Source organism: Hylobates moloch, unplaced genomic scaffold, assembly GCF_009828535.3.
Source record: "Hylobates moloch isolate HMO894 unplaced genomic scaffold, HMol_V3 SCAFFOLD_8, whole genome shotgun sequence".
NCBI classification, from domain to species: domain Eukaryota; kingdom Metazoa; phylum Chordata; class Mammalia; order Primates; family Hylobatidae; genus Hylobates; species Hylobates moloch.
In genome coordinates this window covers 15150463-15175660 of record NW_026652283.1, presented here as the reverse complement: position 1 = coordinate 15175660, position 25198 = coordinate 15150463, and the positions used below count along the sequence as shown (strand labels likewise).

Here is a 25198-nt window from a genome sequence, read left to right as displayed (position 1 = left end):
TCTTAAGCCAGAAACTTAAAAAAATATAAAGCAGGCTAAAAAGGGGAATAACTTCACACATTTAGTGTTTAATAACACATGTCTATATCATCTATGGGTCAAAAAAAGTTGAATAAAAATTTAAACCATTTAACTAAAATTTTAATATGCAGGATAATAAAAATCCTACATATTAACACATGTAAGGTGCAGCTAAAGCTGTACTTCTTGGAAACTTATAGTCTTAGATATTCATATTACAAAGTTGAAAGGATAAAAATGATTGTCAAGGATAAAAATGATTATATCAAGTCAAAGTTGAAAGGATAAAAATGATTACGTTGAAAGGATAAAAATGATTAAGTCTAATTACTAGATAATTTATTGAATACTAATAAATATATAGAGTAGAGAATATATTAAATATATTTTATTTTTACTTTTATTTTTAAATATCTATTAAAAAGTAGAAAACAAATCCCACAACACTTCTTTCTATAAAGAAAGAAGAAAGGACATAGTGCAGCAAACAGTGGAAATTAATAATATGAAGAACACCTATATAATGAAGGAGATGAATACAAGTGAAAGTTGGGTTTTTAAAAGACTGAACAAGAAAAATAAAAATATCTGGTTAGACTAATCAAGAGAAAGCTGAGAAGGTGAAAGTAAATGGAAAAAAACAAAAGAATCTATTGTATTAATAAGAGACATAAGCAACTTTTCTAAATACAAAATGATATATAAAATTCAACTGCACTCATATAACACAGCAACAAACAGAAAAAATAGAAAATGATACTATACAATTTATGGTAGCATACGAAGTGTTAGTAGCTGATTATAAATCTAACCAAGAATAAGAGGGCGGGATTCCTGGGCCGAGAGCGGGTGGCAGAGCCGGGACCTCCGTGATTCTCGGAACCCGAGGAGAAGCGGCATCCAGGGCTATGGCTGTGACTCTGGACAAAGACGCTTATTATCGTTGAGTGAAGAGATTGTATAGCAATTGGCAGAAAGGAGAAGATGAGTACGCCAACGTTGATGCCATTGTTGTATCAGTGGGTGTTGATGAAGAAATTGTTTATGCCAAATCAACTGTGTTACAGACATGGCCCTTTGGTTACGAACTAACTGATACTATCATGTTCTTTTGTGATGACAAAATCATCTTTATGGCCAGCAAGAAAAAAGTGGAGTTTTTGAAACAGATTGCCAACACTAAGGGCAATGAGAATGCTAGTGGAGCCCCTGCATCACACTGCTGATACGAGGAAAGAATGAAAGTAGTAAGAGTAGCTTTGACAAAATGATTGAAGCCATTAAAGAAAGCAAGAATGGCAAGAAGATTGGAGTGTTCAGCAAAGACAAATTCCCTGGAGAGTTCATGAAGAGCTGGAATGACTGCCTCAACAAAGAAGGCTTTGACAAAATAGATATCAGTGCAGTTGTGGCATATGCCATGGCTGTAAAGGAGGATGGGGAGCTCAAATTAATGAAGAAAGCAGCCAGCATCACTTCTGAAGCCTTCAACAAATTCTTCAAGGAAAGAGTCATGGAAATAGTTGATGCAGATGAGAAAGTTCGACACAGAAAACTGGCTGAGTCTGTGGAAAAGGCCATTGAAGAGAAAAAATACCTTGCTGGGGCAGACCCTTCTACTGTGGAAATGTGTTACCCTCCTATCATTCAGAGTGGTGGCAACTATAACCTCAAGTTCAGTGTGGTGAGTGACAAGAATCATACGCATTTTGGGGCTATCACTTGTGCCATGGGTATTCACTTCAAGTCTTACTGCTCCAACCTGTTCACACTTTGATGGTTGATCCTTCTCAGGAAGTTCAAGAAAATTACAACATTTTACTCCAGCTTCAAGAGGAGCTGCTGAAGGAATTAAGACATGATGTGAAGATATGTGATGTATATAACGCTGTCATGGACGTGGTTAAAAAGCAGAAGCCAGAACTCCTGAACAGAATTACCAAAAACCTAGGATTTGGGATGGGAATTGAATTCCGCGAAGGCTCCCTAGTAATCAATAGTAAAAGTCAATACAAACTGAAGACAGGAATGGTTTTCAGCATCAGTTTGGGATTCTCGGACCTGACTAACAAGGAAGGGAAAAAGCCAGAAAAGAAAACCTATGCCCCGTTCCTTAGTGACAGAGTGCTTATGGATGAGGATGGCCCAGCTACTGTTCTCACTTCTGTGAAGAAGAAGGTGAAGAATGTGGGGATATTCCTAAAGAACCAAGATGAGGAAGAAGAGGAAGAGAGAAAGAGGAGGCAGAGAACCTTTTGGGAAGAGGTTCTCGGGCAGCATTACTTACAGAAAGAACAAGAAATGAAATGACTGCAGAAGAGAAACGAAGAGCACATCAAAAAGAACTAGTGGCTCAACTCAATGAAGAAGCAAAGAGGAGATTGACTGAACAAAGGGGAGAACAGCAGATTCAGAAAGCTCACAAATCTAGTGTGTCCTATAAAAACCCATCTCTGATGCCTAAGGAACCACATATTTGGGAAATGAAGATCTACATCGATAGGAAATATAAGACTGTAATAATGACTGTGTTTGGCATTGCAACACGTTTTCACATTGCCACAATCAAGAATATAAGTATGTCCGTGGAAGGAGATTATACTTACTCGCAAATCAACTTTTATTGCCCAGGCAGTGCTCTGGGCAGGAATGAAGGCAACATCTTTTCTAACCCTGAAGCGACTTTTGTCAAGGTAATTACATATCGAGTGTCATACGATGACCGAGGAACAGACAGTACCAGTCTTGAACCTTCAGAATGCTTTCCGAATTATTAAAGAAGCACAGAAACGCTATAAAACTTGAGAAGCCGAAGAGAAAGAGAAGGAGGACATTGTAAAACAAGACTCACTGGTAATCAATCTGAACCGGAGTAATTCCAAACTGAAAGATCTATACATTAGCCCAGATATTGCCCAAAAGAGGCTGCAAGGCTCACTGGAGGCCCATGTCAATGGCTTCCACTTCACTTCTGTTCGAGGAGACAAAGTGGATATTTTGTACAATAATATTAAGCATGCTTTGTTCCAGCTTTGTGGTGGAGTAATGATTATTGTCTTGCACTTTCACCTCAAGAATGCCATCATGTTTGGGAAGAAGCGGCACACGGATGTGCAGTTCTACACAGAAGTGGGAGAGATAACCACGGACTTAGGGAAACATCAACACATGCATGACTGAAATGACATCTATGCTGAGCAGATGGAACGAGAAATGAGGCACATACTGAAAACAGCCTTTTAAAATTTCTTGGAGAAAGTAGAGGCTCTAACTAAGGAGGAACTGGAATTTGAAGTGCCTTTTAGGGACTTGGGATTTAATGGAGCTCCCTACAGGAGTACCTGCCTCCTTCAGCCCACTAGTAGTGCGCTGGTAAATGCTACAGAATGTCCACCTTTTATGGTGACATTGGATGAAGTAGAGCTGATTCACTTTGAGCGGGTCCAGTTTCACCTGAAGAACTTTGATATGGTAATTGTCTACAAGGACTACAGCAACAAAGTGACCATGATCAATGCCATTCCTATAGCCTCTCTTGACCCCATCAAGGAATGGTTGAATTCCTGCAACCTGAAGTACACAGAAGGAGTACAGTCCCTCAACTGGACTAAAGTAATGAAAACCATTGTTGATGACCCTGAGGGCTTCTTTGAACAAGGTGGCTGGTCTTTCCTGAGCCTGAGGATGAGGGGAGTGATGTTGAAGAAGGGGATTCAGAGTCTGAAATTGAAGATGAGACTTTTAATCCTTCAGAAGATGACTATGAAGAGGAAGAGGAGGATAGTGATGAAGATTATTCATCAGAAGCAGAAGAGTCAGACTATTCTAAGGAGTCGTTGGGTAGTGAAGAAGAGAGTGGAAAGGATTGGGATGAACTGGAGGAAGAAGCCTGAAAAGTGGACCAAGAAAGTTGTTACGAGGAAGAAGAACATAGTCGAAGTATGAGCTGGAAGAGGAAGGCATCTGTGCACAGTTCAGGCTGTGGATCTAACCATGGTTCCAAACACAGCTCTGCACCCCCCAAGAAAAAGAGGAAGTAACTTCTGAACTTTGGCCCTGAGCTCCATTCTTCCTCTAGCCAAACCCTGAAAATTTTACATGACATAGAAACTGTATTTTTCCTTTTGTTTTCATCTGAAGTTTTGCCATTTGTTTTTATGGGTTTCGGGGGCCATTTGTGTGGACCAATCTACTCGGAGAATTCCAGGCCCACCAGGACATGTGCCAATGGCCCCATTCAGATGTCAAGGGAGGAGGTGTTCTTGAAGACAGGAGGAGGCTCCCACTGTTAATAAATATTGTTTCATTCTTCTCTCTTCCTGTCACCTTGTGCCACGACATCGATGGCTTCTGACATCTTATTATTTGGTGTCTCAAAGCTGTATTTCCAAGACAGTGGTACAAGGTGACCCTTAATTACCCGTATCATGGTTCTTGACCAGCACATTCAATCCTCCAACCTACCCTACTGCCATGACCTTCCTCACATCTCTTTAAGTTTTATCTTTGCAATACTCAAGGTTCTTGGAAATTTGCTGATGGTTGTGATAAACCATACAACTTGAGCCAGTGAGGCAAATTGGGCTGGTGCCTTCATCTGAGTTTTCCTGCTTTCTTGCCTCATGCAGATTCTGAGGTATATCTGTTGCCTTGGAAGACATAAGAAGCAGTGATACTCCCTGGCTCGGTTATTTTCTCCATACAAATGCACACATGGTACAGTGATAGAAGGCAAAATTGCCACTGTCTTCTTTTTTTCTGATATATCTAAGGAAGAATGCTTGTGCCTCATGTACTGCTTCTAGTGAAATCTAGAAGAAGGCTCAAAGGAGTCAACATTTAGATCTGGAAGGGACTAGTCTTGCCTTGGGCCTAGAATACCCTGACGAGAAAAGAGAAAAGGAAGGGAGGCCATATCTACAACACAGCCGGTCAGCACTGCTGCTCCTTATTTTAACTTTGTCTTGCATTGTCCTGTATTTATCACAGTTTCTGTTGAACAGCTTTTCAAGTATTTGGGGAGTTTATCTTGCCATCCTCCCCTTCTGGTTCTCTGCACCCACCTGTCCCACTGCAGTTCCTTCCATGCTCTGTGACTTTAAGAGAAGAAGTGAGGAGGGGTCCCAGATTGTATGTTTGTTTGTTTTTTCTCCTTAGCAGTAGGACTTGATATTTTCAATTTTGGAAGAACTAAAGATGAATAAACTGTGGGGTTTTTGTTAAAAAAAAAATCTAACCAAGAATGGAAAAAAAAACTCTATAAGAAAAGTAAAATACATGTGAAAGATGTCAGTGCACATGTAAGTAAATGGAGAAATAATTGTGATCATGAATTAGAAGACTCAGGATGTAAAGATATTGACCTATTTATATTTATTGTGATCCTAATCAAAATCTTAATGAGTGTGTACGTTTGTAACTAAATATATACATATTTAGTTTAGTTGACACTAAAATATATATTAAATATTTATTATTAAATATATATTAAATATTTTAGTTGACACTAAAATATATACAGCGATACCAAAAAAAAAAAGATACACTTGATTAAGAAGTTCAGGGTAAAGGAAAATGCCCAAATATATATAAAGACATTTCCCTGATCATTAGTGATCATTAGTGATGTTGAGCATTTTTTCAGATGTTTGTTGGCCATTCATATATCTTTTATTGAGAATTGTCTATTCATGTCCTTAGCCCACTTTTTGATGGGACTCTTTGTTGATTGTTTTTTTGTTTTTTGTTTTTTTTTGCTAATTTATTTGAGTTCCTTGTAGACTCTGGATATTAGTTCTTTATCGGATGGATAGATTGTGAAGGTTTTCTCCCACCCTCTGGGTTGTCTGTTTGCTGACTGTTCCTTTAGCTGTGCAGAAGCTCTTTAGTTTAATTAAGTCCCACCTATTTATCTTTGCTTGTTGCATTTGCTTTTGGGTTCTTGGTCATAAAGTCTTTGCCTAAGCCAATGTCTAAAAGGGTTTTCTCAGTGTTATCTTCTAGAATTTTTATACTTTCAGGTCTTAGATTTAGGTCCCTGATCCATCTTGAGTTGATTTTTCTGTAAGGTGAGAGATGAGGATCCATTTTCATTCTCCTACATGTGGCTTGCCAATTATCCCAGCACCATTTGCTGAATAGGATGTCCTTTCCCCCCTTTATGATTTTGTTTCTTTTGTCAAAGAGAAGTTGACTTTAAGTATTTGGGTTTACCGGTGGGTTTTCTGTTATGTTCCATTGGTGTATGTGTCTATTTTTATACCAATACCATGCTGTTTTGGTGACTATGGCCTTATAGTATAGTTTGAAGTCAGGTAATGTGATGCCTCCAGATTTGTTCTTTTTGCTTAGTCTTGCTTTGGTTATGCAGGCTCTTTTTTGGTTCCATATGAATTTTAGGATTTTTTTTCTAGTTCTGTGAAGAATAATGGTGGTATTTTGATGGGAATTGCATTGAATTTGTAGACTGCTTTTGGCAGTATGGTCATTTTCACAATATTGATTCTACCCATCCAAGAACGTGGGATGTGTTTCCATTTGTTTGTGTTAGCTATGAATTCTTTCAGCATTGTTTTGTAGTTTTCCTTGTAGAGGTCTTTCACTTCCTTGGTTAGGTATATTCGTAAGTATTTTTTATTTTTTTGCAGCTATTTTAAGAGGAGTTGAGTTCTTTATTTGATCTCAGCTTGGTTGCTGTTGGTGTGTAGACGAGCTACTGATTTATATATATTAATTTTGTGTCCTGAAACTTTGCTGAATTTGTGTATTACTTCTAGGAGCTGTTTGGAGGAGTCTTTAGGATTTTCTAGGTATGCAATCATATCATCAGCAAACAGCTACAGTTTGACTTCCTCTTTACTGATTTGGATACCCTTTATTTCTTTCTCTTGTCTGGTTGTTCTGACTAAGACTTCCAGTACTACGTTGAATAGAAGTGGTGAGAGTGGGCATCTTTGTCTTGTTCCAGTTCTCAGAGGGAATGCTTTCAACTTTTCCCCATTCAGCATTATGTTAGCTGTGGGTACACTACATTGAGGTATGTCCCTTGTATGCCAATGTTGCTGAGGGTTTTAATCATATAGGGATGCTGGATTTTGTCAAATGCTTTTTCTGCGTCTATTGAGATGATCAGGGAAATGCAAATCAAAACCACAATGCAATACCACCTTACTCGGCAAGAATGGCGCTAATAAAAAAAAATAGATGTTGGCGTGGATGCAGTGAAAAGGGAACACTTCTTCACTGTTGGTGGGAATATAAACTAGTACAAACAGCATGGAAAACAGTGTGGAGATTCCTTAAAGAACTAAAAGTAGAACTACCATTTGATGTAGCAATTCCACTACTGGGTATCTACCCAGAGGAAAAGAAGTAATTCTATGAAAAAAGATACTTGCACGTACATGCTAATAGCAGCACAATTCTCAATTGCAAAAATATGTAACCAGCCCAGATGCTCATCAATTCCTGAGTGGATAAAGAAATTGTGATATATATATATATATACATATATATATATATATGATGGAATACTACTTAGCCATTAAAGGAACAAATTAATGGCATTCACAGAAACCTGGATGGAACTGGAGACTGGTATTCTAAGTGAAGTAACTCGGGAATGGACAACCAAATAAATTTTATGTTCTCACTCACTCATAAACGGAAGCTAAGCTCTGAGGATTCAAAGGCATAAGAATGATACAATGGACTTTGGGGACTTGGGGGAAAGTGGGGGAGGGGGTTGAGTGATAAAAGACTACAAATTGGGTACAGTGTATACTGCTCAGGTGATGGGTACACCAAAATCTCACAAATCACCACTAAAGAATTTACTCATGTAACCAAACACCACCTGTTCCCCAAAAACCTATGGAAATAATTTTTTTTAAAATAAGACTTATCATATAGCTATTTTAATTAAGATACTGCATTGCTATGCTGGGTTAACACATAGATCAATGTAACTAAATATAGAGAGGTCAGAAAAGTACACGGACATATATGGATACTTCACATATGGCAGAGGTTTATTGCAACTAAGTGAAAAATAATGGACTTTTAAATAAATGGTGATGAGAAAATTGGATCCCTACCTTCTAATACATATATATATATATATAAAATCCTTCCCCATTATTATGACCTATATGTGAAAAATAAAATTATAAATACTTTAGAAATTAATATAAATATTGTTATAAATGAGGAGTATTGTTATAAAATTTATCCAGAAAGCACCAACCCAACTATAAAATATATTAAAATTAATTACATTAAAATGAAAACCTTATCAAAAAAATTGTAAAGCATGTGAAAAAACAAGCTGTCCATTGAAAGAATATATTTGCTATACATAAAATTGATAGGGGCTAGTTTTCAGTATATATAAAAAAAGATCTATGAATCCATAAGAAAATGATGAATAAGGCCAAGTGCAGTGGTTCACACCTGTAATCCCAGCACTGTGGGAGGCCGAGGCAGGTGGATCACATGAGGCTAAGACTTGGAGACCAGCCTGGCTAACACGGTGAAACTCTGTCTCTACTAAAAATACAAAAATTAGCCAGGCCTGGTGGCAGGCACCTATAGTCCCAGCTACTTGGAGCCTGAGGCACAAGAATTGCTTGAACCCAGGAGGTGGAGATTGCAGTGCAGTTAGCCAAGATCATGCCACTGCACTCCAGCCTGGGTGACAGAGTGAGACTCTGTTTCAAAAGAAATGAAAAGAAAAAAGAGAGAAGAAAGAAAGAAAGAAAGAAAGAAAGAAAGAAAGAAAGAAAGAAAGAAAGAAAGGGAGGGAGGGAGAAAGAGTGAGAAAGAAAGAAAGAGAGAGGGAGGGAGGGAGAAAGAGAGTGAGAAAGAAAGAGAGGGAGGGAGGGAGGGAGAAAGACAGTGAGAAAGAAAGAGAGAGAGAGGGAGGGAGGGAGAAAGTGAGAAAGAAAGAAAAAGAAAGAAAGAAAGAAAGAAAGAAAGAAAGGAAGGAAGAAATAAAATGATTAATAACTCAATAGAAAAAATTGGCAAACAAACTAAATGAACATTTCCAAAAGGCAAAACTCCAATGGCAGAAAAAAAAGAAAAGATTACTTGCCACAATAGAAAAATAAATAAATTAAAACTACGATGGGATACTATCAATCATTCACTGATTTGAGAAATATGAAAAGTTCTAACAGCATCAAGTGTTGATAAAGATACAGAGCAACAGGAACTCTCACACTTCTGTGGAAGTGTTCTTTAATGCTATCACTTTGGAAAATAGTTTGTAATTACCTAGTGTAATTGGAAATGTGCATGTTCTACAGTCCGGTAATTAGTAAGCCATATAGTCCAGAGAATAGATTTTATGTTAGCATAAGGACACATGTACCTGAATGTTCATGCCAGCATTATTTATAATAGCAAAAACTAGAAGCAGCCTAAATGTTCATAAAGTGGATAAAGAAATTGTAGTCTAGCCATATAGTAGATTCAGATTGGGTTTGAATGGAGTTTAACTGATACAGTATCCTGGTAGTTTAAATGCATTCCTGGTGTTTAAGTGTAGCAGATACCTCTGGGCCACTGGTCTAAGGAAGGAAAATCAAAACAGTGTGGGTAACATAATGAGCGCAACAGGCTTAGTGCACTGTTAGAATAATATCTGGAATCACAGTGTAATATCTTTCCTTAAACCCATGTCCCTCAAGATCAGAGGGCATCAAAGGTTTATAACCGTTTTAATTACATCCATCGACTCTGTTATCTGCTGTTTCTCTAGGCCTTCAGTTTGATGAAACAGTGTTCCAAATCTGTGGTTTTTCCCTTGCACCTTTGCTGCTACTACTGTCACCACAGTGGCCGTGATCCCAGACTCACTGCTCTTGTGTGAGCAGCCTCTCGTTGCAGGTTTTGCTTGCCCTGAAAGGCTCTGAAAGTGTGGCTATTCCTCCCATAACCTCCTCTTTTACTTTACTCTTTTGGAAATGAGGAAGGAAACTGCAGGAAGCTAAAGCTGCTTCTCTTTCATATGACAGGGTAGGTTTCTCTACTCTTGACATTTTTGGGGAAAACTCTCCTACCACTGTCACCATTCACAGATTTACTGTGAAGCTAAGGAAGCAAAAATATCAGGGCTCCCTTATTTGCACAGGCATCTTCCAAAGGCCTGGCAGGGGCTCTGGCAATGTGTTTATGTAGTCATATGCCTCTATACAAGTTACAAAATTAAAAACAGGAACAAGTTAAGACCACTGTATGTTTTCATTTCAACTTCCCCCTTATAAAACTTCAACTCATGATGGGTGATATTAGAATGGCCAAGAGCGTTTTCCATATGTGGTTAAGGGGAACTTGAGCAGGGAGTACATTTCTAAGTGGTTTTAGTGGGATATAGATAAATATCTATACCTATCTACCTACTATCTCTCTAGGTCACTCTAGATAGATACAGATATAAGTAATTATATAATAGATATAGGCAGTTATATTATATATACACAAAAATGTATATTTCAATCTATCTATATATCTGTCTATCCATATGTATACAGATATATCTTTGTATATATCTATCTAGATAGACATATCTTTGCATATATCTATCTAGATAGATCTATCTTTGCATGTATCTATCTAGATAGATCTATCTTTGCATGTATCTATCTAGATAGATCTATCTTTGCATGTATCTATCTATCTGGATATATCTTTGCATGTATCTATCTATCTGGATATATTTTTGCATATATCTATCTGGATATATCTTTGTATATATCTATCTAGATATATCTTTGTATATATCTATCTGGATATATCTTTGTATATATCTATCTAGATAGATACATGTATATATCTATCTAGATAGATATATCTTTGTATATATCTATCTAGATAGATATATCTATGTATCTATCTATCTAGATAGATATATCTTTGTATATATCTATCTAGATAGATATATCTTTGTATATATCTATCTAGATAGATATATCTTTGTATATATCTAGGTAGATAGACATATCTTTGTATATATCTATCTAGATAGATATATCTTTGTATATATCTAGATAGATATATCTTTGTATATATCTACCTAAATAGATATATCTTTGTATATATCTACCTAGATAGGTATATCTTTGTATATATCTACCTAGATAGGTATATCTTTGTATATATCTACCTAGATAGGTATATCTTTGTATATATCTATCTAGATAGGTATATCTTTGTATATATCTATCTAGATAGATATATCTTTGTATACATCTAGGTAGATAGATATATCTTTGTATATATCTAGATAGATATAAAGACATATAGAGATATAGAGACAGGAAAATAACTTGGCCATATTCCAAAATGACTGTAAGACTATAAAGCCATATCCCAAAATGACTATAACACTATAAACATTATCTGTTTTTCTTATTTCTAGAACAAAAGTGAAGGACTGGAGTTGAGATTATGACTTGAACTTACATTATTGTGTCAGGCATTCAAACTATGTACATACTGGGAGAAAAATGAAGCTGAAATGTATGGAACTACCAGTTAGTCTGGGGAACACTCTTCCAGAAAGTTTATAGATAAAGAAATTTGATAGAAATCTTTCTAAATTTGTCAACAATCCTAAAAGTTTGCATGATATTACTGAGAAAGTAATAAAACAAAACTTTCTGAAAGTATCAATGAAATTAACCATGCTAGAGGTGAGTGGAAAGAATTATCTTGTTCTTACTATAGGAAGTCAAATTACACAACCAATGTCATGTGAAGAGACAATCAAAGAAGATGCAATGCAAATATGCAAAAAGGAATTATAGAGATAAGATTGACAAGTAAAAATATTGTTCTTCAAAGCTGGAAGCTTCACATCACCTGACTTCAAATGATATTACAGGGCTACAGTATTCAAAACAGCATGGTAATGGTACAGAAAGAGACACATAGACCAATGGAACAGAATAGAGAGCCCAGAAAAAAGGCCACACAGCTACAACCATTTGGTCTTTGACAAAGCTGACAAAAGCTAGCAACGGGAAATAACTCCCTATTCGATAAATGGGGCTAAGATAACTGGCTATCCATATAAAAAAGATTGAAACTGGACCCCTTCCTTATGCCATATACAAAAATCAACTCAAGATGGATTGAAGACTTAAATGTAAAACCCAAAACTATGAGAACTTTGGAAGACAACCTAGGCAATACCATTCTGGACATAGGAATGAGCAAAAATTTCATGATGAAGATGCCAAAAGCAATTGCAAAAAAGCAAAAATTGACAAATTGGATCTAATTAAACTTAAGAGCTTCTGCACAGCAAAAAAACTATCAACAGAGTAAACAGACAATGTGCAGAATGGGAGAAAATATTTGCAAACTATGCATCTGACAAAGGTCTAATATCCAGCATCTATAAGAAACTTAAATTTATAAGAGAAAAACAGACAACCCCATTAAGAAGTGGGCAAAGGCATCAATAATACACTGGATAAAGAAAATGTAGCGCATATACACTGTGGAATACTATGCAGCCATAAAAAAGAATGAGTTCAAGTCCTTTGCAGGAACATGGGTGAAGCTGGAAACCATCATTCTCAGCAAACTAACACAGGAACAGAAAACCAAACACTGCGTGTTCTCACTCATAAGTGGGAGTTGAACAATGAGAACACATGGACACAGGGAGGGGAACATCACACACCAGGGCCTGTCAGGGGGTGGGGGGAAAGGAAAAGAGGAGGGAGAGCATTAGGACAAATACATAATGTATGTGGGGCTTAAAACCTAGATGATGGGTTGATAGGTGCAGCAAACCACTGTGGCACATGTATACCTACGTAACAAACCTGCACATTCTGCACATGTATCCCAGAACTTAAAGTAAAATAAAAAAAAAAAAAAAAGAAGTGGGCAAAGGACATGAACAGACATTTTCCAAAAGAAGACATACATCTGGCCAACAAGCATATGAAAAAGTTCAATATCACTGATCATTAGAGAAATGCAAATCAAAACCACAATGAGCTATCACCTCACACCAGTCATAATGGCTATTACTAAAAAGTCAAAAAATAAAAGATGGTGGAGAGGTTGTGGAGAAAAGCGAACACTTATGCACTTCTTGGTGGGAGTGTAAATATGTTCAACCATTGTGGAAAGAAGTGTGGCGCTTCCTCAAAGAGCTAAAAAACAGAAATACCATTTGACCCAGCAATCCTATTACTGCTTCTATACCCAGAACAATATAAATAATTCTACTATAAAAACATACATGTTAATGTTCATTGCAGCACTCTTTACAATAGCAATGACAAGGAATCAACCTAAATGCTCATCAATGACAGAATGGATAAAGAAAATGTGTACATATACACCATGGAATGATGTACATTATATAGCCATAAAAAGGAATAAGAACAAGATTATGACTTTTATTGGAACATAGATGGAGCTGGAGGCTATTATTCTTAGCAAACTAGCACAGGAACAGAAAACCAAATACTGCATATCCTCACTTGTAAGTGGAAGCTAAATGATGAGAACACATGGACACAAAGAAGGGAACGACAGACACTGGGGCCTACTTGAGAGTGGAGGGTGGCAGGAGGGAGAGGAGCAGAAAAGAATAACTATTGGGTACTAGGCTTAGTGCCTGGGTGACAAAATAATCTGGACAACAAACCCCCAAGACACGAGTTTGCCTATATAGCAAACCTGCATGTGTTTAAAGTTTAAAAAAAATACTGGTTTTTTCTATAATTTGTAGCATGCGTTAGCTTTTTAAAGTGGAAATTAAAAAAAAAATTCTCTATCCAATTTAATATTTTAAATTGTTCTCTTTTTTTTCCCTGAGGTACCCTCAAATTACGTAAGGTTTAGGCCCCATAAAACCTGTATATGCCCCTGCCTCTACTACATTTCCCAACCAGAGAAATATCAAGTAAATGTCAGTCTTTGCTGGAGTTATTCTGAAAAGATGTATTTAGGGCCTCCCTTTTGGAGCCCTTGCCACATAAATGTGAACATATCAAAATGAGCCTTCATGTGTGAAATTTCAACCCTCTGACTGATGGAGCTGCAGTCTGTATTGCACTTCAACTCCCTTTTCACAAAAGCATTGCTCTCTTTTTCTGCTTATGCAATCCTGCCTCACTCTTCATTACAACTTCCCCTTGGGAGCACCTGATCCAGTGCTTCTGGCTCTCATCACTCTCTGTTGCCTCTACTGGGGAGATCTCATGCCTCACTCCCAGCCACCTCTGCAAGCTCTTACTATGGAAACTCCAATATTGCTCACTAAACACGTGTTCATACTTCAAACCCCAATGAATCAGCATCAGCTAATAACACCCTTCTTTCACATTCCAAACTCTTCCTCCGTCTGGAATCCTTGCTTCTCTGCAGTCCCTCCTATGAGGTACTCATGTCATATTGCTGCACCTACCAGACCAAGGAAATCCAGAGAAACCCCTTTTTTTCTACTGGCTATCCTAAGAAGGGCAGGGAAAACCCAATATTTGAAATTGCAATTTCAAGAGTTTGGAATTTCAAGAGTAAGCAATGTTCCGTGCTGTCAATTTGACCTGACCCACGGAACCGTAAAAAAGAGAAAAAGAGAGCTTACTTATTTTAGTTCAACTATAGTCTGGTTTAAATGGTCTTCTGTAAGCAAAACAGGACACTGAACCACTATTCTCAACATTATTTTTAGGCAAGTTGTGCTCTTGCATTACAAATAACTGGCTCAACAGATGACTGTTGAGACACAAACTGTTGATGCATCGAGTAAACAAACTATTTCTTTTCAGTTTGTGAAGCTAAAATTTCCTTCTGTTATTTCTGTAATTGGAGCTGGTTGCTGGGTAAGCCATCACATTATCTATCACCTAGGTGTCACTATGGCTAATTATTAAAATGAATCCAAGTGCAAGGTATTTACCATCCCTATGCCACCTTTATTTGTCTTCAGATATGCAAAGTGGCACTTTACAAGATTAACTTAATTTCCCCAAGAAGGTTCAGAAGCTGAACTTCAAGAAGCATTCCTTCTCCACTGCTGTTGCTTCCTGGGAGCATCCACTGTTTTCTGTTTTAAGGTAGCCTTCATCTGAGATTCAGCGTAGTTGTTCAGTGGAAGGTCCAGGCCTGGCCTACAGCAGGAGTTCTGGAAGGACAGAGTACAGCTCCCGCCACATTACAAAAGTCTCCATTCAAGTCTCCTAAAACTGCCTTAGGCCTCTCGAGTTCCTCGAGGTCCATTAGTTTTAATTTAAGGATGTAGAACTCAGCCTGTGATAATGCCTAGGCCAGTGTCACTCGAAGGGTAATTAATCCTCAAACGAGTGCTAGTCCACTAAGTGTTTCCAGTGTGTAACAAAATAAATACAGAAATTGAGAGTAAGCATTAAAAGGACACTTATAGCCAGCTGACATTGCTGTGACAACTAAGCATACAGATAATTAACTGGTTTTATTAAACAGGGAATACAGTAGACACCAGTTATCTGCAAGTGTGTATTTCAAGAGCCCAGTTGATGCCTGAAACTGTCAATAGTATCAAATCCTACTGGTAACAACTGGCCCCTGCTAGGTGGTGTGAGCCACTTTCAGCTCCGTGATTATGCTGGTGTAAACCAACCCACTGGGTCGCAAGTCATAGAAAAGCAAGCCAGTAATATCCTAGGCCTCCACATTCACTCCCCACTCACTCACTGACACCCACTGCAACTTCCGATCCTGCAAGCTCCATTCATGATAAGTGCCCTATACAGGTATACAATTTTTAATGTTTTCTACTGTATTTCACTGTACCTTTTCTATGTTTAGGTACACAAATACCATTGTGTTACAATTGCCTACAGTATTCAGTACAGTAACATGGTTGGTGCAAAAGTAATTGCGGTTTTTGTCATACTTTTATGGCAAAAACCGCAATTACTTTTGCACCAACTTAATATGTCTATATACAGTCATGTATTGCTTAACAACAGAGATACATTCTGAGGGATGGATTGGTAGGTGATTTTATCTTGGTGAAAACATCATGGTGTGTACTTGCACAAACCTAGATGGTATGGCCTACCACATACCTAGGCTATATGGTGTAGACTATTGCTCTTAGGCTACAAATCTATGTAGCATGTTACTGTACTGAATAATGTAGACAAATTATAATACAATAGTAAGTATTTGTGTATCTAAACATAGAAAAGGTACCATGAAATACAGTAGAAAACGGCCGGGCGCAGTGGCTCATGCCTGTAATCCCAGCACTTTGGGAGACCAAGGTGGGTGGATCACGAGGTCAGGAGATCAAGACCATCCTGGTTAACATGGTGAAACCCTGTCTCTACTAAAAATACAAAAAATTAGCCGGGCGTGGTGGCGGGCACCTGTAGTCCCAGCTACTCGGGAGGCTGAGGCACGAGAATGGCATGAACCCAGGAAGTGGAGGTTGCAGTGAGCTGAGATCGCGCCACTGCACTCCAGCCTGGGCAACAGAGCGAGACTCTGTCTCAAAAAAAAAAAAAAAAAAAAAAATGGTATACCTGTATAGGGCATTTATCATGAATAGAGCTTGCAGGATTGGAAGTCACTGTGGGTGAGTCAGTGAGTGAGTGGGCAGTGAATGGGAAGGCCTAGGACGTTACTTGTTCGCTTTTCTATGACTTGCAACTCAGTAGGTTGGTTTATACCAGCATCACCATAAAGAGGGGAGTAATGCTTTGCACTATAGTATTAGGACAGCTATGATGTCACTAGGTGATAGAAATTTTCCAGCTCTATTATTATCTTATGGGTCCACAGCCATATATATGCTCCATCATTGACCAAAATGTCATTATGCAATGCATGACTCTACTGTTTTTTTTCCCATTTATACATGTATGTCATGCACTATGATAAAGTTTAATTTATAAATTAGGCACAATAAAATAAAGTTTATAAACTTTCTAAAGTTTAATTTATAAATTAGGCACAGTAAAAGATTTAACAGCAATAACTAGTAACTAATAATAAAATAGAACAATTATAATATGCCAGCATTACTACTCTTGGACTTTGGGGCCATTATTAAATACATGAACACAAACACTGCAATGCCACTATAATCGATCCGATCACCAAGCTGGCTGCTAAGTGACTGACGGGGTGGACAGTGTATATTGTGCAGAGATGCTTGATAAAAAGATAATTCACATCCCAGGCTGGATGGAGTTGGAGGTGAGATTTCATCACACTACTTAGAGTGGCACACAATTTAAAACTTACGAGTTGCTTATTTCTGGAAATTTCCATTTAATATTTTTGAACTGCAAGTGACCATAGGTAATTGAAATTGCAGAAAGCAAAACTGAGACAAAGGGGGCCTACTGTACGCAGTTTGGGTGTTCACAAACTCACACAGTGAGCAGCATACTGGTCATATACAGTAACATCAGGCATTGGCCTGTAAGAGATCAGAAGTAAAAACATATTTTTTAAAAGCTAGTTCGTAATTCTTCATGACAGATTGTTTTAGAAGCTTTGGTCTCAGTATTGAGAGTAGGCTGGGAGGCAGGAAAGGTTTAATGATGCAAGTTGGAAAGACCCCAGGACCTCTATGGAGATAATCCTGATTTCTGCACAGTCTCAGAGTAATTTTCGGCATTGCCATACCCTTGTACTCTAAATCCACGTGCTAGGGCTAAGCTGTGCTGAGTCCCAGCTAAGATGACATGCCGCTTCAGAGCCTGCGGAGCACTTTCCTTCCATCCGGCAGAATAGAAATAACTTGCCGCGTGTACAGCAGTGATGTCCAAAAGAAAAGCCACACAGGGACATCTAGTGGCAATGGGAAATCACCGATCTTCTCAAAAAGAGCTCAAGAATTTCCAAACCACAAACTGCTTGGATACTTTGGACTGGTTTATTGAACTTTACCTCGCAACCTAGCAAATTGGTCACTGCCTCTGAAGGCAAACAGGCATACAGGGAACTGAAATAGAGCTGGGTAGCCCTGGCTGAAAAGAGGCCACACCTAACAAGCCGCTGTATGACCAAATGAAGCAAAGAGTGAAGGCAGCAGGCAGGTTCTTTAGGCAAGTGTGCTGAGAAGAGGGTAGATAGGAGACTCTTATTTTATGGGCAATTACTTCAATACTCTCTTTCTAGTTGGCTGTCAAATAGACTAGACTCTTGAGAGGTAGAAAAGATGCAAAGCTCCAAAAGAAACTATGTATTAAAAGCAGCCCTCCAAACTTGCTGATCTATCAATTAGCATTTGCAGAACTCTTAGTGAGAGTTACTTGTGAGCTCCACAGTATCATGCCAAAGACAAATCAAAGTTAGCCACCCAGATTGAGGAGAAAATAAAAGAAAAGCCCTTTGAAGAGAGACGGGCTTCTCCTGGACTTTGATGGTAGGACTGAAACTAAAAGAGATACAGTTGCATCAGATTTTCATTGTTTGAAACAGACTCTTTCCAAGGCAGATGTGCAAATAAATTGTTAATAAAATAAATCTAAATTTAGCCTGTAAAAATTATAGTGGATTTTACTTGAGAAAAATATTGAAAGCATATAACCACTGATTTTTGCCATTTCTATGTGTAATAAGATTAAATATTATATATTACAATTCATGCACACAAATGTAGTTTTAAAGAAATCATGTGACTGATGTAACCTCAGAGTTCTTCCTTCACTTCCAACCTCCCTCCACCTAATGACAAAAGAAATTTTAGACTTGCCCCATTGACACTGACTGATTACAATGGTCCATTGCAGCAGAACTCGTATTGCAGTTCAAACAATTTCTTACTAAAATTTCTCTTTTCAAGATTCTCCTCCTCTCCAAAATAAAATTTGGGCACAATAAGAACTTTATACTGGGGAGGCGATCTTTAGTTCCAAATTATATTTCTTCCCTGGCTTCTGCTTCTCTGAATTGCAAATAGTTTCTTCTGGTTTGTCCTATCTAAATCCATTCTAGCAAGTCCACGGTGGGTGAAATCCACGGGCTGTTTTCTCAGCATATCTAGCACCTGATACTATTTCCCCTTTCCCACCTAACTCCTGTTCCTTCTTTGGCCTCTACTGTTACTCTACAACTCCACCTATAGTCTCTGCTGTAACCCCAGCTAGAGTTATCCCTCACTACAGGGATCCCTGTGATAGGCCTACGGCTTCACAGCCATCAGCTGCCTTCTGCATCCCACAAGGAGCATGTCAGAACTCCAGGAAGCTGTGTACAAAAGTATGTCAAGAGATACTTAGGGGTTTTCTCTCTGGAACTCACCCCTGCAAACTACCTGACCAATGTTACTATGCTTTTGGGCATCTCCTATTGCACTTAGGTGCCCCATGACTGGGATTCTTCCCAGAGTTTGGTATAATAAGTGAGATATACTGGTTTTCTAGAGCAATCATACCAAATTACCATAAACTTAGCGGCTTAAAACATAAATTTATTATCTCCCAGTTCAGGAGGTCAGAAACCTGAAATCAAGTTGTTGGCAGGGTTGGTTCTGTCTGGATTCTCCAGGGCATCTGTTCCTTGCCTCTCTCCTATCTTCCGGTTGCTTGCAACCCTTGGCATTCCTTGGCTTGGGGCTGTGTAACCCCACTCTCTGCGTCTGTCCTCACGTAGACTTCTCTCTGTGTCTCTGTGTCTGTTTCCCCTTCTCTTCTCTTATAAATATTTGCCATTGGATTTAGAGCCCAGTCTAATCCAGAATAATCTCATTGAGATAACTTAATTATAACTGCCCAAACCCTTTTTTCCACAGAAGGTCACATTTATAGGTTTCAAGGGTTAGAAGTTGGATACCTTTTGTGGGGCAGGAGGGCACATTTAAATCAATTACATGGGGCATATCCTTCAACAGGGTCCCTATCTTCTCACAAAGGCGTAAGTTCCTTCAGGGGACCCCGGCAGTATCCCAACCCAAGATCCATTCTCTCTGAACTCCCTCTTTTTGTACCAGAGGAATTTCTACTTTTTGTACCTTTTCAATGAAGAATTCCCCCTGTTGCACCTGTGCTAATTCCTATTTGTGGGCTTCTTGAACAGAAAATGCCTCCTCTCCTCTTCCCTTTGGTAATAAAGTCTCAGGGCATAGTGTTAATGAAAAAAAAAAAATACAACAAAAACCTGTAAGTTTTAAGAAAGAGATTATATCATTTGTAATCATATTTTAAAATAATATCTCTATTATACATGTGCAGACACACACAGAATAGTATGTTATATTATGATATTGGCCCCACATGGCAACATCTTAACACAAGCTTTAAGAAAGAAACTCAGGTCCGGGTGCGGTGGCTCACGCCTCTAATCCCAGCGCTTTCGGAGGCCAAGGCGGATGGATCACCTGAGGTCAAGAGTTTGAGACCAGCCTGACCAGCATTGGGAAACCCCATCTCTACTAAAAATACAATATTAGCCAGGCGTAGTGGTGCATACCTGTAATCCCAGCTACTCAAGAGGCTGAGGCAGGAGAATCACTTGAATCCGGGAGGCAGAGGTTGCGGTGAGCTGAGATCGCGCCATTGCACTCCATCCTGGACAAGAAGAGCAAAACTCTGTCTCAAAAAGAAAAAGAAAAAAAAAAAAGAAAGAAAGAAAAGAAAAGAAAGAAAAAACTCAGACTTGGAAAAATATATATAAATTTTTACCATGTATAAAAATGTAATCACATGGGCCAACTGAAAACAACTCAGAAAAACAAAACTCAGACTTATATATAAAACCTTCCTCTGTGGAGTGCAAAATATTTTAAAAGGATTAGCTCAACAGGCAGCATCTAATTCATGTAAGTTTTGACAAGCTATATTTAGGTCTTGGAGGAATTTGCTCAACTTTACACTCTATGCTTTAACTTTTAATTTTAGAACATTTCAAACATAAATAAAAGGAATGAGAACAGTATATAGTAATTATCCACGTACCTATTGCGAGGTGTCAACAATTAACAATTCATGCTAACCTTACTTTATTCTGATGGTACAGATGATATAATATCATCTAATATACAGATGATATTATATCATCTGTATTTCAGAGGTATTTCTTTAAAAACAGACTCTTTTTTACATACTCAATGCCATTATCATATCTGAAAATATTTAACATATTTCATTAATATTAAATATTCTATCATTGTTCGCATTTCCCCAATTGTTTACCATTTTCTACTTTGGTTTTTGAATTAGAATTCAAATCACATCCATACATTGCAACTGAATGCTGACGAATCGCTCAAGTTTCTTTCAATCTCTAGGTTCTCTCTATGTCTCTGCTCTCTTGGTCAGTCAATCTCTATCTGCAAGCTTTTGTGGAAGGAATGGGTTTCTGGTCCTGGAGTGTTTTTCTCTGTCTGAATCATTTTTCTGACTTCATCATGGTCTATTTTAATCCTTTGCATTTTCTTTAAATTTGTATTCAAAATTAGAGATTCATGGAGATTTTTGTCAGCGTTTTTGTCCGCGTTTTTGTCCACACAGTTTCATAGATGGTATTGGGTACTTCCCTCAGTAATAACTAATTTCCAATTGCCTTCTTTTTGTGTTGTTAGCAGCCGTGGATAATCTTTGCTTGAATCCATTAACTCATTAGATGTTGAAAAGATAAATTATTTCTTCAATTATTCACTGGTTTGCTTCTACAAGGAAACATTTCTTCTTCATCAGCTATTGGTTATGCTGAGTTAAAGTTTATATAGAAGAGGCAAGATAAATGCTCAGGGTTTGTTTGATTCTAAACAATTTAAAAAATAAGATTCTTAATATCCTTCAAAGACTATACACACACATGCACACATAAAATACATTTATAGACATGTATAAAATCGGTGTGTGTACATATAGGTGTGTGGGTGTTGTGTGTGTATATATCTTATGAGCTCATAGATTTAAACATCTTTCACATCTTGAAATTTATTGGCATGGTATTGGTATTCATTTAATCTTGAGTCCTTTTGACACAATGATAGTTGTATGGAATAGCATCATTATTTTCTAATATGGTAAGTTATATTCCAGGTTCATCTCACATTGCCTGCATCTGCTTGCTAATTCCTTTCAGTAGATGTAGATAAAAATAATTATCTTTGTTTTGTTTTAGATAAAACACATCATCAGTTAAAACTAATACTTCTAATTCAAATTCAGGAGTACAGAGTTTCTACTTACTTGATTTTGTATGTGTATCTTCTTTCTGCCATGCCCCAAATCCTGGTTTTCAGTGATGCTGATATAATTACTCATTTGTTTCATGCCACACTACGCAGATTACAGTCTCAGAACAATATCGACACTACTACCAATAATAATACCATTACTGAAAAAATTGTTTTTATATTCTGTTGTCCTACCATTTATGTACAATCAAATTGTTATGTTTTAAGACCATTTGGGATAGTTCCTTTGTGGAAGGTTATGCCGTCAATAGAATACGCATTGAGGTTTCTTTGTTTCTTTTTACTTTCAATGTTTAGGAACTGCTCTTTGTGTTTAATTAATTTAATCATTATGTAAAATATTTATGTTTTCAAAGTCACATCTTTAAAACAAGATACTTTTAAAAAATAGTTTCTATCTCTTTTCCTTTTATTCTATTGCCTCCTTCCCTCTATAGTTAACTATTTTTTCTAAACTTTATGGTTTGTCTTTTCATTGATTTTAAAATATAAGGTCAGGGTGCAATGGCTCACTCCTTCAGTCCTGGCACTTTGAGAGGCCAAGGCAGGAGGATCATTTGAAGCCAAGATTTCGAGACCAGCCTGGGTAACATAGCAAGACCCTATCTCTACAAAAAATTTAAAAATTATCCAGGCATGGTGGTGCATTCCTGTAGTCCTAGCTACTCAAAAGGCTGCAGAGGGAGGATCGCTTGAGCCCAGGAGTTTGAGGTTACAGTGAGCTATGATTGTCCCACTGCACTTCAGCATGGGCAACAGAGTGAGACTTGTCTCTAAAACAAACCAATAATAAATTAAATAAAACATAAACACAAATACACACTCACACACATGCAAGAGTATATATATATCCTAAAGTTTATTCCACAGTAACCATAGTAACATAGAGATTTTTCTAATTCTTTTTACAGCTGCATAATAATCTATTGTGTTAATCTTCATAGTTTACGTAACCATTCTCTGTTAGTGAATATTTGAATTATTTGCAATCACTTACTATTAAAAATAGTGCTTCAATAAATAACCTGGTTTGCAAGTACTTTCATACATTTATCTAATGTATCTTTGGGGTAGGTTCCTAAAAATAGTAATCTATGAAATTTTTCTTCTTCATATTTTAAAATATAGTTTAAAATGCTAATTCAGGATCCTAAACATAATGGCTATTGCTTTTGTTTTGGATAAAGGGATTTGGGGTGATTTTTGGATTTGGGTGGGTTTAAATTTTGTTTGTGTGGCAGAGCAATGAGACACTGTGATGCTCCTGGTGGAACAATATGCTATCTCTCCATAAAACAGTAATAAATTTAAATCCATCAAAGAAACTAGGAGCAATTTTAAAAGCAATAACCATGACTATATCATATGTGTGCAATATAAAATCACCACCGTGAGCATAAATGTCCCAGGAAAAAACAAAGATGTTAAATTAGACATCATCAGCTGTTTCTGAGTTTTCCATTTAGTTTCATTTGGCCATAGCATATTCTGCTCCCTGTTAATGTAAACTACTTGGCATTGGCTATAAAGTGATTAAACATTAATGGTTTTAGCTACTGTTTCTGAGAAGTGAGTGATTTAATGGTGTTACACTGGATGTATCATGATTTCTGTATATCTGCTCCAAATAAAAATACACTTTTCCAACCAAAGGGACTTTAAAACCTCAATTTCCATCACAGTAATGTCAAGAGAACTGATCTCATGGAAAAAAATTCAGCTACTAGGGAAAGCACATGCAAGCTCAAAACATGCTTATAAGAAGCTATGTTTTCATAGAAGACAATTAACAATATTTCAATCCTTTAACAACTGAGAAAATTCTTGAAAAATTACTGAATATCCCACATATGCCATGCCATATAGAAGGTAATGATTCGAAACAAAAATGGATAATTTGGGCCAAATATAAGAGGACCAATGTTGAAATAAAGTGGTGTTCTTAGTCATTTTGATTAAATTCTGGCACCAGTTAGTCAGTGAAAAATAATGAGAGAAATTTCAGTATCCATTTATATGCTTTTTATTAAATTGTATAGATCAGGAGTTGACAAATTTTGTAAAGGGCCAGAGTAAATACTTTATTTTATTTTTCTTTTAAAAAATTTTTATTTATTTTTATTCTTATGAATATGGATACATAACAGTTATCACATGGGATACATATAATATTTTGATACAATCATATTATAATCAAATCAAGTTAATTGGGGCATTCATCACCTCAAGTATTTATCATTTCTTTGTGTTAGGAAGACTCCAATTGCATTCTTCTAGTTATTTTGAAATATACAATAAATTATTATTAACTATAGCCACGTTATTGTGCTACCAAACACTAGATCAATCCCTTCCATCTAATTATATTTTCAAACTCATTACTGAACCCCTCTTTATCCCCCACACCCCTACTATCCTTCCCAACCTCTCTAGTAACCACCATTTTACTCCCTATCTCCATAAGGTTATTTTTTTAAGCTCCTACATGTGAATGAGAACATGAGACATTTGTCTTTCTGTGCTTGGATTATTTCACTAACAAAATATCCTCCAGTTCTATCCATGTTGTTTCAAATGATAGGATTTTTTTATGGCCAAATAATATTTTGTTTTGTATAATATAATATTCCATTATGTAACACACAGTAGGTATAATATAATACGTAATGTATTACATATTATATAATATGTAATATATTATATAATGTGTAATATATTATATATGTAATATATTATATAATATATAATATGTAATATATTATATAATATGTAATATATATTATGCAAAATATAATACATAATATATGTAACATACAATATATAATGGAATATTATACACACACACATCCCATTTTCTTTATCCATCCACCTCTTGATGGGCACTTAGGCTGATCTTTGCCATTGGTAATAGTGCTGTAATACACGTGAGAGTACAGATATCTTTGATATACTGATTTCCGTTCTTTTGAATATACACCCAGCAGTGAGATTGCTGAATCATAT

General features: G+C 37.0%; 1 pseudogene; it reads left to right on the top strand.

The window, feature by feature from the left end:
- Positions 1 to 929: 929 nt before the first annotated feature.
- Positions 930 to 4166, top strand: LOC116472736 (FACT complex subunit SPT16-like; annotated as a pseudogene).
- Positions 4167 to 25198: the final 21032 nt, after the last annotated feature.